The 11,987-nt window shown below is 43.6% G+C and overlaps 1 long non-coding RNA gene across 1 annotated transcript; it reads left to right on the top strand.

Moving 5' to 3' along the window:
* The first annotated feature begins 4,707 nt into the window (after positions 1 to 4,707).
* On the top strand, positions 4,708 to 11,318 carry LOC140703255 (uncharacterized). The gene is made up of 3 exons (XR_012082682.2): positions 4,708 to 4,865; positions 7,944 to 8,070; positions 11,143 to 11,318. It is a non-coding gene; the product is annotated as an uncharacterized LOC140703255 (long non-coding RNA).
* The last annotated feature ends 669 nt before the right edge of the window (positions 11,319 to 11,987 follow it).

Here is an 11,987-nt window from a genome sequence, read left to right as displayed (position 1 = left end):
GCAGCGTAAGCTGGAAAAAGCCAGCGGTTTCCTGTGTGCGAACAATATTTATTTATTTATTTAATGATTTCTTTTCCCTGTTCAGCAGAAATCCAGCATTTTACTAGCAAAACAAAAGTGAATTAATTACTTTCTGTGCCAAAAACAACAACAACCCTCTAAGCGTCATGCTGAGCATATGATTATAATTAGTACAATTATTATAACAAATATAATTCTTGTTTTGAGCTGGATAAACACATTGGCAAAGCATCTCCCATGTTCTCTAGACTCACAAAGAGTGTATGGCTTAATAGTGTAAGAAGCTGACGGCATAGACCAAGGTCCAGGTCTATAGAGCCTGTGTCCTGAGCACACTTCTGTACTGCAGCGAGTACTGGACCCATCGTGCACGGCAGGAGAGGAAGGTGAACTTGTTCGATATGCGTTGTCTCCGACGCATTTTTGGTATCACCTGGCAGGACAAAGTTCCAAATAGAGTAATCCTAGAATGAGCTGGAATTTTTAGCATGTACTGTATACATTACTGAAACAGTGACATCTACGTTGGCTTGGGTGTGTCATGAGAATGTCTGATGGTCGGATTCCAAAATATCTCCTGTATGGAGAATGAGTGCAGGGAAATTGCCCCAGAGGGAGACCACAGCTGCGATACAAGGACGTCTGCAAGCAGGATCAGAAGGCCTTAGGAATGGACCTCAACAGATGGGAAACCTTGACATCTGATTGTTCAGCCTGGAGGCAGGCGGTGCATAACGGCCTCTCCCAATTTGAAGAGACCCTTGTCCAGCAGGCAAAGGCAAAGAGGCAGTAATGAAAGCAGCAAAACCAGGGAGCGGGACAGGGGACAGACTGGATTTGTCTTCAGTGTGGAAGGGATTGTCACTCTCGAATTGGCCTTCTCAGCCACACTAGACGCTGTTCCAAGTTCTCCATACAGAGCACATTACCATAGTCTCTTGAGACTGAAGGATGCCTACTAAATTCTTCTTTCTTAGCGTTGCTGGTGAATGGCCGTGGACTGAGGAATAAAGGCCAACACATTATGTGTCACGTCCTAAAAATCTATGGGTGAGGTGACATCATTGATTTTTGAATTTCAGGAAGCCAATTAGCCTATCAGTAAAATCACTCATTAGTAAAACGTGGTTAGCAGTAATATCGTTGTACAATTTCAAGATTCCACGCAGTCCTAGCCTATGCAACATGAGAATGACTTGGAGCATGTACAGATCTCTTTTTAGAATTGCCCTGGTTGTGTTGTTGTAATCATCCTCACAGAACTGCCATCAAATCTACTCTCCTCAACCGCAATCCCAACAGAGTTTTCAAGGTACATGGGGCATTTCAGGAGGAGCTCGATGTGTGCAAATCCCCTCCCCCCTTGTGATTTTCCGCGGGTCAAGGTGGGATTCGAATCCAGAATTTCTGAGTCTTCGTTAGGGGTTGTTGGTGTGCATTTTGTGCCATCAAGTCAGAATGGATTTATAGTGACCCTATCAGATTAGGGTCATAAAGTGTGATTATTATTATTATTATTATTATTATTATTATTATTATTATTATTATTATTATTATTATTATTATTATTATTATTATTATTATTATTGCAATCTTTCAAAGGCCGGCTTCCTTGGTTTACTTTTGTGTCAGGGCCCTTGCGATGCTGCTCAAGACGAGAGCCGGTCAAGAGTTGCACTTGGCCTGAAGGAGGAAGTGGGGGGATAATTTTAGCTCGCTTTTTCCTGTTTTCTCAATTAACGGCCAAGCGAAGCAATGGAGGGGCTTGTGTGCAACCTGAGTGAGATGATGACATCCAGCGGCGGAGTCCCACAATGACAGCATCTGCAGAGAGGGGGGAGAGAGACTCCCAGCGACCAGGGGCACCGCCAACTCTGGAATCTGGAGTCTCTGAAAGGAACCGAGTTCTCTGGGTGGCAGTGGGACACCGGCCATTCTTCCCATTGCCTATGGCCAGAGATGCCCCCCCCCTGACACCACCACCACCACCACCCGCAGGCTGAGGGCTATTTCTTGGCCAAGAGCAGAAAGAGGAGATTGGTGGTAATGATTTAGCAGAAGCAGAAAGCATCAACAGTTCCAGTTCTTCAACTGAAGAAGAGGCACCGTGGAGGCCCTTCCCGCTCCATAACACCTCTCTCTCTCTCTCTCTGCGCTGCTTGCTTTTCAGCCATATAGTGGTGCTGCGGGTTAAACCGCAAAAGCCTCCGGACTGCAAGATCAGAAGACCAGCCGTCGTAAGATCGAATCCACGCGACGGAGGGAGCTCCCGTCGCTTGTCCAGCTCCTGCCAATGAAATATATATACTGTATAAATTAAAATAAAACCGAAGCAGCAATGTCGAGCCATTCGAAAGCATGTAAAGATCGAGTATATAAATAGGTACCACCTCGGTGGGAAGGTCATGGCGTTCTGTGTCTAGTCGCGCTGGCCACGTGACCACGGAAAGTGTCTACGGACAAACGCTGGCTCTACGGCTTGGAAATGGGGATGAGCATTGTGCGCTAGAGTCGGACACGACTGGACTAAATGTCAAGGGGAACCTTTACCTAAATGGAACTAGAGTAGGCCCATTGAATCAATTAAGATTTGGTGACTGAGCTCTTCCGTAAGTCCCTTTGATTCAAATGAGCCTACTTGAGTGGAGATTTCCTTTAGCTTAGTGGGTACATTATTGAAATAACCCAGGTGATGGATCAGGGTGCTTGAATTAGGTTTAAAGTCATGTGATGATCATATGTGGTTTTGTGTGTGTATATATATCCCCTTGGGAAAACTCTTAACCCAATTTTCATACTGTGCTGTATATTGGTTGAGGGGACCGACCTGAGATTTTGAAATTCTTTTATCTCAGGCTTCAGCCTGATCTCTCCCACCTCCTGCTGGCCGCCCCTCACAGCTACTCGACATTGCTGCTTCGGTTTTATTTTAATTTATACAGTATATATATTTCATTCAGACATAAAAATTGTACAGAAAGGCACATAGGGAAATAAAAATTAAAACAGAGGTTTCTTTTATTTCCTGACACCTATGCAGGCAGACAGGTGTGCATGTGCGCATGCGCATGCACACACAAGGGGAGGCAAAAACTGACCAGAGGCATAGATGGGAGCCTCTAGATTTGCAAAGGAGGGAGACACACACCCTCACAGGGGGCAGAGAAGAAGGTGGAGCACAAAAGGCACACCAGTGACTGACAAACCCCATAGACAGAATGGACACCAACAGAAGCACTCACACATGCAAAAACAATTGAAAAATAAATTTCACAAGCGATCTGAAATAAATTATCCCCTTGCTGTAGAATACCTTGTTTTCCAATCAAAAAACATACTTCCTGGGCAAGACATAAAACTGTGCTTCCATGTGTGTTGCATGGTTACCTTTTATAAAAATTGATCTTAAACAGGTTAAATCGAATTCAAATACAGGGTTTATTTTCTGCATGTAACCATGCTATCAGCTGCAGTTGGAGCGGGCTCCCTGGGAGCAAATTCTGCCTTCTCCTTGAGGCTGACCGCTTATACCTCACCAAAAAAGAAGACAAAGGAAAACTCCGATTTGAATAATGTTCTATAAAGTAATTTATAACAGGATTCAAACAGAGCCTGGCCTTTCTGCTGAATATTTTCCTTTCACTCTCTTTTGTTTGTTGGAAGCAGAGTTTGTTTGCTGTTGATCTGTTCACAACTGTAAGTAATGAAACGTTTTAATTCTTTCTACTACTACCGTGTTTCATCCAAAATAAAACAGAGTCTTATATTAATTTTTGCTCCAAAAATGCATTTGGGCTTATTTTCAGGGGATGTTTTATTCATTTTTTTCATGTACAACTAAATACATTTATTCAAATACAGTCATGCCATATTCTGATTGCTGCACAAGGGTGGAGGACGGGGTTTCACTTATCTGGGGCTTATTTTTGGGTAGGGCTTATATGACAAGAATCCTGAAAAATCCTACTAGGGCTTATTTTCAGATAAGGTCTTATTTTCGTGGAAACAGGGTAATGTCTCAGAGTGGGTTATTGGGCCCTTAGGTCCCAGCTCATGACAAAGGGGTGAACTCTCTGGGGAACTTGAAACTATTCTCCTCTAGGAATCTCTATAGTTCTCCTGTATAGCAAAGGAATTTTATGAGGCATTAAAAACTCTGCAATACGACGCCTCCCACAACTGGCTCTCTGGACCTTTAACCGAAGCATGTAGTTCCTGTCCGGGTGATCCGTGCGCCATTCAGAGCTCCTGATCATCCTTCTGCATGCTTTTGATACTTAAAACAAACTTGGCTTGATCAACCCTTCAAATCAAGGATTCCCCTACTTAAAATTCCAGGCTGCTGTGTACTCTAAGCCTCTCTTCTAACATTCTACGTTTCTTTATAGATACATATTAGAGAAGAGTTTTTATTTCAAATTCACTGATAAAAAAATCACAATCTAATGCATGTTCTCATTAGAAGAGCAGTTTTTAAAAAATGTGCTTCCAAAAAAAAAAAACCCAATATATTTTCAAGACAGCCACATTCCTAAACAGAAGAATTAACATGTTTCCCCATAACTCGGTGTGCGGCTTGCACGGAAACCGTTGGATTGACCAACAAACACCACGAAGATGCCTCCAACGAATATCTTGGCTTCCTCTCCACAAAGTTTTCTTCAACGGTCTCCTTCTGTCACAACTTCCCAAGCGGAGACCTATAAATACAGGAAACCAGCCCTCACCTGCCAACATTTTCGAGACCAACATCAACAGGTGGTGACGCTGGACTCCTTGTGAAACCATGAAGGTCGCTTACCTTTTCTTGGCTGTTCTGTCTTGCCTGCTCTTGGCTTCTTCAGGTAAGGAGAAGAAGATCAAGAAAGGATAGGATAGTTTGCCTTCTGGGTAGGTGGGTGGGAGTTACAGAGGAAGACAGGGCAGAAACAGATGTTATGAATAACCTGTCCTTAAAGCTGAAAGCCCAAGAGTGTTGGTGAAAATGCCATTTATTTTTGGGCAAAGACTTTGAAGGGATTTCATGCTAGAATCCTGAAGTCCAATGGCAACCCGAAGCAAGTTGATTTGCAAACTCTGGGAGAGGGAAGTTCTTGCTATGACACTCACCCACAATCAGCACCGATGGATTCTTCTTTCTAATGAAAGACTAGCTATAATGTCTGTTTTTGCCCTGAATCACCTCTTAGTTGGGGTTCAGATATTCAAAGGAGATTATATCGGGGGGGGGGGGGGAAACAGCTACCAATGGTGCGTTATTGTGATGGATGTAGATTTCCTGACTGGTCCAGTGGAGATGTTCTTGGGTTCTTAAGGGGGCTGGAAGTATCCCCTTCTATGGGGACAGCTTACGGTCTGAGCAGAGGGTGTGCCTTATTGTCTTCCTCCACATTTTCAGGGTGGTGCATACCGCCTGACTCTAATCACTCATCACCTCTACCTCTGATTATACTGGTATGTCAGGATCATCTAGGGAAAAGATTTATGTTGTCAGCCGCCTAGAGTGGTCTTAACCGACCAGATAGGCGGGATATAAATAAAATAACTAAATAAATAAATAATGTTTTTGCAAGCTGATTGAGGAAAGAGAAAAGTGGGTCCTTCTTCACACCATGTGTATGGAACTTATGGAACTGTGCGCCACTAGCTTTGGAGCTTGGCTTAGACTAGAGCAGAGAAAAATGAATATACTGGACAACCATTGTCCAGTGAGCAAGGAAAATAGTTTGTGGCACAGCCATGGCATCATTCTAGCACTATCTATGGGGGGGGGGGCATAAAATGGCTCCAGTGTTTTCAGGCTGCAGTTCCCATCATTCCTAGTCAACATATTCCTAGAAAGGAAGAATGGAAACTGTAGTTGACAAACCATCGGAGGCCACAGGTTCCTTCTCTCCTCTTGAAGTCCATCAACATTCCTCTTGCTGGTGTCTTAGCTTTGGGGGATGTTGGGTCTTGTAGTCTGGAGGGCCCCCTTTTGGCAAAGGGCTGCTCAGGAATGGAGTTGTGGTTGCCTTCCTGGGTGTGCTCTTGAGCTGTCTTCCTACCCCCCGTGCGACACTAAGGCATGGATCCAAGCCCCCCATGAAAAAAGAAGAACTAGAACATGGTTTCTCACCCTCCTGCTGAAAGACAGAGAAAGGTTATATGCGAGTATTCCCTGCCCTGCAAACTGAGAAATGGAGAGGGCTGGGAGGTGTCCACCCTTGTGTACATCCCCCAAAAAGTAACTCAGACCTTGATCCCATGAGGGAAATGTTCCCTAGTTATCCCCCAGTTTGATCATTACTTCCCCCCCCCCGGTCACACAACCCACAGTCAAAATTGAAACATTTTCCCGATCAGCTGTGAGTTTTTACACTCTGGAAGACTTGTTTTATTTTGTACTTCTGTTGTATCAGTGGGTTCCCCTTGACAATTTTTGTCCAGTCGGGTCCGACTCTAGGGGGCGGTGCTCATCCCCATTTCCAAGCCATAGAGCCAGCGTTTTGTCCGAAGACAATCTTCCGTGGTCACATGGCCAGTGCGACTTAGACACAGAACGCCATTTACCTTCCCACCGAGGTGGTCCCTATTTATCTACTCGCATTTGCATGCTTTCGAACCGCTAGGTTGGCGGGAGCTGGGACAAGCAACAGGAGCTCACTCCATCACGTGGATTCGATCTTACGACGGCTGGTCTTCTGACCTTGCAGCACAGAGGCTTCTGTGGTTTAACCCGCAGCGCCACCACGTATCAGTGCAGAAGTACCAAATCGTTGCCCATCTGCATGCCTTTCCTTCTTCTTTTCAGGGTTGAAGCCAGGAAGTTGTCCACCGTTATTGCAATGGACATATTAATTTTTTAAATTTTTCATGGCAGGTACCTCGATACATGGGTAAAAGTCTGTCACAGAGAGATATGAGCCGTCGCTGCAGCACCAGCATTTCAACATAGATCAATATACAATGTGTGTGTGTGTGTGTGTGTGTGTGTGGATAGATAGATAGATAGATAGATAGATAGATAGATAGATAGATAGATAGATAGATAGATAGATAGATAGATAGATAGATAGATAGATAGATAGATAGATAGATAGATAGATAGATAGATAGATAGATAGATAGATAGATAGATAGATACATGTGCCTCGCATTGCGACGTTAAATCATTCCACAAAAATCGCTGCAGAACGAAAACGTCGCAATGCGAAATAAAAAAGGCCATAGAAACGTATTAAAACCTGATTAATGTGTTCCTATGGGCTTAAAACTCACCGTTCAGCAAAGATCCTCCATAGCGCGGCCATTTTCGCTGCCTGTTAAATAGCAAGGGATAAATATCAAGGGTCTCAATTACCCCTTGAAGCAAGAGAGAAAATAAACCGGAACCATTGGATAGTCAGACATAATGATTCAAACAGGAGGAAATAAATTGTAACCTCTAAAATTTGGTGGGATGTTCACCCCATTATATATACCACATAACAGAGAATCTGTACAACAGAGGCATGGGAAGCATGGATAGGACTAGAGAAAATTTCCCTTGTGTGACCAGGGCCTGAGTGGGTCTACTCTAATTGGGAGAAATCTAGAAAATCAACCGTTTTCCTTAAATTCTGCTTCAGATTCTACAGCCAAAATCACAATGCACATTTTATGCCACTGGGAGGAAAATGATACTAATGTGAAGCCAATTAGTTGTTGCCAATTCACGAGTCCCCGCTTGGATTACCAGTTGCACCCTGAGCCCGCCAAATGAAACACAATGATGAATCCAAGTGGGGACTCCGTAAATAGTGGCAATCTGCCACTGTGAGTTATCCCTCCTCTGGCCTGATTATGCCACAGAATTTCAGCCTACAATTCCACAAAAAGTGCCCTTGCCTTTCGTACTCTTAATTAGTTTGTTGATCACGCACGTGTGTGTCTGTGTGTAGGTTTTGCCGCCAAACCAAGGAGCAGAAGAGACTGCTATTTGGATAAAGGTTTCTGCCGTATACGTCACTGTCAGTTCCCCTATATTCAGCGTGGAAGATGTGGCTTCATCAAGAGGTGCTGCGTAAGGTAATTTTTGGAAAGTTGCTTTTTGAGGTACCGTACCCAGAATCCGCCCCTACAGTGTGGCAACTGGCCAGAAGCAAAGCGTGCTGCTTATATACTGCCCCATAGTGCTGATAGCACTCTCTGGGCAATTTACAAGTTATTTATTTATTGATTGATTTGATTTATACCACACCCATCTGGTCTTCCGACCACTCTGGGCAGCTGACAAAGGGTAGACAGTGGAAAGATGAAAGGCTGAGCGAACCTCGAGCCGGCTGCCTGATATTGAACCTTGGGTCGTGAGCAGACTCTTGAGTGCAGTACTGCAGTTTAACCACTGTGCCACGAGGCCAACCTGCCAGAACTCCCTTTGAGAAAATGCAAAACGAAGCTGTCAGGAGCGAACATTGCATGAATCACATCCAAAGAACACGGTGACATTACAGGCCAGGTCTTTTTACCCGTCAGACATTCAGAGGGTCTCCCAGAGAGAGCTCCTTCTGGGAGCAAGTGAGCAAACAGGGCAGGCAGGTCTCAAGCCTTATAGCACATCGACGGTCCTCCTAAGATCTAGTTCCAGTGCAGAATAGGATTGGGGAGATGATGATGATGACGATGACGATGATGATGATGATGATGATGATGATTCCAGACTTAAAAAATTTTTCTTGCCTTTTCTTTTAGACCTCTCATTTTACTTTCTCGAAAACTTCCATCATCTCTCCCTATTTTTGTTTCCATTTTGTGGTTGCTTTAATGCCCAGTCCGGGTGGGGTTTGTCCTCTTCCGTGTACGAAAATCGCCACAAATATGAGGGTGCTCTCCTAAATCATCCTCAGTATCGACATCATCTCCTTAGTCTTGCTACGAAGTTTCCTATGTGGCTTTTTAATTCTTCTTAGTCTTAATGGTTATTGCTCTGTTCCACGCTCTACCATAAAATATTGTGCTGAACTTTTTTGTGTGTTTTTTTTGGTCACTGGGTCCAGTTCAGCATCTCTGATTGAGCCGTTTCTAATTCCAGTTTAGCATTTTTTTTATTACAGCAGCACCACTATAATTGCCACTCCTTTTGCGGGCACAATTAAAAGTGCTGGTTTTGTCTGGACAAGGGTCTCTTATTCAAATTGGGAGAGGCCGTGATGCAACGCCTGCCTCCAGGCTGAACGCTCAGAGGTCAAGGTTTCCCATTGGTTGAGGTCCATTCCTAAGGCCGTCAGACCTCGCTTGCAGATCTCCTTGTATCGCAGCTGTAGTCTCCCTCTGGGGCGATTTCCATGCACTAATTACATGTGAAATAAAAATAAGAAGGGGAGTGAGAAAATATAATGATTTCAAAGAGGTATGGATTCCATATTTGAATTATGTTTCTCACCTCTGTTTTGACCTTAATACTATCAAGGAGTGTGTGAATGCCGTCATTCAGTTGGTTGGCCTTCGTTCAGTTCGGGAAGAAGTGGTTGAAAGGTGCACCAGATTCAACATGTATAGAGAGAATGCTTTGCATGGCCCTAGGAGATGTGAAATGCCACATTGCTTTGTAGGGATCCTTCAGTCTCCAGAGGCTATGGTAACGTGCTCTGAATGGAGGTCTTGGAACAGCATCCAGTGTGGCTCAGGAGGCCAATTCGGGAGTGACCATCTCTTCCACATTGAAGACAAACACAGTCTGTCCCATCCAGCTCCCTGATTTTGCTGCTTTCGGGACTGCCTCTTGGCCTCGGCCTGCTGGGCAAGGGTCTCTTCAGATTGGAAGAGGCCGTGATGCACTGCCTGCCTCCAGGCTGAACGCTCAGAGGTCAGGGCTTCCCATCTGTTGAGGTCCATTCCGAAGGCCTTCAGATCCCGCTTTCAGATCTCCTTGTATCGCAGCTGTGGTCTCCCTCTGGGGCGATTTCCCTGCATTAATTCTCCATAAAGGAGGTCTTTGGGAATCCGACCATCAGCCATTCTCACAACATAAGCTAGCTTATTTATTTATTTTAATAATACACAATAAAAAATCAACAAGAAAATTCAACTAACGTATCAATTTAAAAAAAAAAAGAAATGCAAGATATACCATATGTTTCCTGTCCCATTTTCCCCACCACCCTGGGGACTAATTCACTTATTTCTTTTACTTTATATTTTATACCAGCTCTGTTTCTCTCTAGAAATATAATGATTCTTGTCCGACCTTTCGCTTTCTGAAGCATCATGTACTTAAAATTAGCTCCATGTATCTTTAAAATTCTTTGTATTCAATCAAATTTTTCTAATCTTTATTTCACATGTTAGTTTATCATTAATAGCCAAATTCCACATTTCTTTATATCCTTCCCTCCATATTAACCCGATGATTATTCCTCCAATTCCTTGCAAATATCAATCTTCCCATGGTTAACATAATAATAATACATTCTTTTTCTTCCCCTTATTATAGTTAATCACTATTAACTATATTTCACAAAGCAATCAACAAGTGTTGGTCATTACATCTTTAAATTAACATAGTAACTGCTAAGTAATGTTATTTGTCTACCCCCAAAAGTAACTCATTGCAGGTAATTATGGTATTTATAACTAGTTACTTCCAAGTTCTGTGACCAACTCAATCAGTATTGCAACAGGGGACTTTAAAATGTAAAATGAGGGAGGGAAAAACTTGGCAGGTTGAACTTTACGATGAGTAATGGGAATGAGTTACTTTTAATTTGTAACTTTGGTGAAATAAAGGGAGGATTAGATGATGATGATGATGATGATTTGTTTTATTTATAGGCTCCCCTATAAAGGGAACCCAATGAAGCTCACAATATTAAAAAGAATAGACTTAAAAACATAATAAGTTAAACATTAAAAACCAATTAAACTATATGCAAATTAAACTATAATTGAATAATTAAAGGCAAGGAAGCATTGAAAACTATCTTAACTTTAAAAAGGCAGTCATGGGCTCAGTTAGGATGGGGAAAAGCTGAAGAGTGTTACGTAGCATGCTGTGTGTCAAGCAACGCTCCCTATATAAGAAGGGGTGCTTGAAGATCATACCTTGTTAAGGAAAAATGTGAGCACTGTTGTAATGTTCTGGTTTGTTGCCATCCTCCACAGTCTTTCACAGGTGTAATGGGGAAGTCTGATGATCGCCAGCTTCTCCTGCCGCTGGTTCCTGCATCCTCGCTCCGCCTGAAGGCCATCTCCCCAGCATGCCGAAGAGGAGGAGAAAAAACTTCACCGAAGCTTTTGCTGTTCCCCTTGAAGCCATTTAAAAAATAAATGCATAATTTCTGCTGTTTTCTGTGTTCGGAGAGGAGTGTTTGTTGTTTAGGTCGCCAAAATGGCACCATCTGAACTGTACAGAGCTTGCTGGATTTTAAGCACTAAGCGGAGTCAGGTCAGGATGGGGGAACCTCCGGGGAATACCTTTCCTACCCTGCCTGGAAACCCCCACAGGCTCAAAGCCGACCACATTGGGCTGGAGCAGTGGTTCCCAACCTTGGGTCCCCAGATGTTCTTGGACTCCAACTCCCAGAAGCCGCCAGCAGAGTTTGAGTCCGAGAACATCTGGAGAGCCCCAGGTTGGGAACCATGGGCCAAAGAGGGCCGTGGCCTCTGATTCTGGATCAGAAAGCTTCTTTGTATGATCCTAAGTTACAAAGGTCTGCAGAAATCCAAAATGGTCTTTCAGGGAGAGGATACCCAAAAGGATAGAGTGGGAGAAACAGCCTTCTGACAACTCCCAAAATCCTCCACTGGCCTTGCCTGTCTATGGGACATGGGTGCTGTAGTCCAGGTTTGGAGGCCCCCTGGGCATGCTCGCTCAGCCATGGAAGAGGAGTGTCACTTCAAGTTTCTCCTTTCTCATTAACTGGTGCTTAAGGGTTCAATAACTGACCTATTTGTAGCAGAAAGAATTTTTTAAAAAAATTTCATTACTTACAGTTCTCAACAGATCC

This window comes from Pogona vitticeps, chromosome 1, assembly GCF_051106095.1.
Source record: "Pogona vitticeps strain Pit_001003342236 chromosome 1, PviZW2.1, whole genome shotgun sequence".
Taxonomy (NCBI): Eukaryota; Metazoa; Chordata; class Lepidosauria; order Squamata; family Agamidae; genus Pogona; species Pogona vitticeps.
This window is presented reverse-complemented; position numbering and strand designations above follow the sequence as displayed.